The following is a 1,431-nucleotide window of genomic DNA, read 5'->3' on the forward strand; positions in this document are numbered from 1 at the left end:
AGGTGGATTGGCCGGTTAGGTAGTCGACCTAAACGAACAAGCCTCACAATCTACTGTTCACTTTTTTAACCAACTGCCCATCTACTGAACCTGAGCCCCTCTGTCAACTCAGGTTCGTCCAGTCCCCAGCCCACCTGCTGCAGCCATGGTGGCAGCCCCAGGAGGAGCACAGTCACCCATTTCTTTTGATTCTTGGGATTTGAAGATGGCTGCATGATCAGCGCTGAAAGTTGTGCTAAAAAGCACCACCAAGATGTCTCTAAATGAGTGGTGAGGCAGCCAACAGAAACTTCAGCTCCTTCCTAAGAACCATTACTTAAATGACCCTCGGGTTCAATGCACAAAAACTGGTTCTTTACTAATATACTGAAGAACAAACAGCCGATGCCAGGGAATATTTGCGCTTTGATGCAGCAACAACAGCAGCTAGCCAGTGCCAGAAACAGAAGATTGGCCCAGCAGGTGGAGAATAGACCCTCTGTCCAGGCAACATTAAAACTTAGCAGAAGAGCTTACAGCAGCACCTGGGTAAGAGTAACCTCCAGGCACAGTTAGGCCGGCACATAGGTGTCCTGGCCAGGGGAGCAATTGAGGATGAGGTCTGCCCATAATGCAGAGAGGCTTATCCAGAGGAGGACTCCATGGGGGATGAGCCACTGGAACCCTACTTAGGGGTGGGATGTGACTCTGAGGTCAAAAACTGCTCTGAGGTAGACAAGCAGTAGTTACCCAAATGGGCTTAAGAAGAGGTGGTGTTCAAGGTCGTGGAGGTCCTGGGAGAGGGGGCCTAGGGCGTGGAGCTATGGGCTGTGGTGAAATCGGTGGTAGATGCAGGGCATGATAGGTCAGGGAAGAGGAGAATTTGGAGACCTAGACTGAGGCCAAGGCCATGGACCAGCCCTGTATTGACCAAGGAGCAGCTGAACAACCAGTTGGATGCATACATGTGGAAAACTAAAGGACACATGGATGCCGAGTTGGATGCCTGCATGGCATAGACAGATCCAGAAACCAATGATTGAAGCCTGCCTATCCTTCTGTGAGAGACTCTTGTTAAGTTGCCACATCTGTAAACAATCTTGAGATAACAGATGAGAAGAAACCTGATTGATGCTAGAACCTATCACAATAGGTTATGGACTTACCTGCCACCAGTTTGTGCATTTAGTATGTTCCTTTTACTTTTTATAGTGTGTTGTATGAAACCTTTTTTTCCTTTGATTTAATTGGTTTTTGTTTTGTTTTGTTTTTTCCTCTTTCTTCACCCAGACTTATCTTTGAACATGAATGTGTTGACCTTGTGCATACAATGCTTTGCCTACCTCTGCCTCTCTTCTGTCATACACTGACATTCTCTGTGCCCCCACAAAAAACTCACAGAAAGAGACAGTTTTTCTCCTTGATGCCTTAGTTTCTGAGATAAAGTTCTGT

The 1,431-nt window shown here is 47.0% G+C and overlaps 1 pseudogene; it reads left to right on the plus strand.

Moving 5' to 3' along the window:
• The first annotated feature begins 205 nt into the window (after positions 1 to 205).
• Positions 206 to 1,022, plus strand: LOC124974594 (chromatin target of PRMT1 protein-like; annotated as a pseudogene).
• The last annotated feature ends 409 nt before the right edge of the window (positions 1,023 to 1,431 follow it).

This window comes from Sciurus carolinensis, unplaced genomic scaffold (genome assembly GCF_902686445.1).
Source record: "Sciurus carolinensis unplaced genomic scaffold, mSciCar1.2, whole genome shotgun sequence".
In the NCBI taxonomy this organism is placed as follows: Eukaryota; Metazoa; Chordata; class Mammalia; order Rodentia; family Sciuridae; genus Sciurus; species Sciurus carolinensis.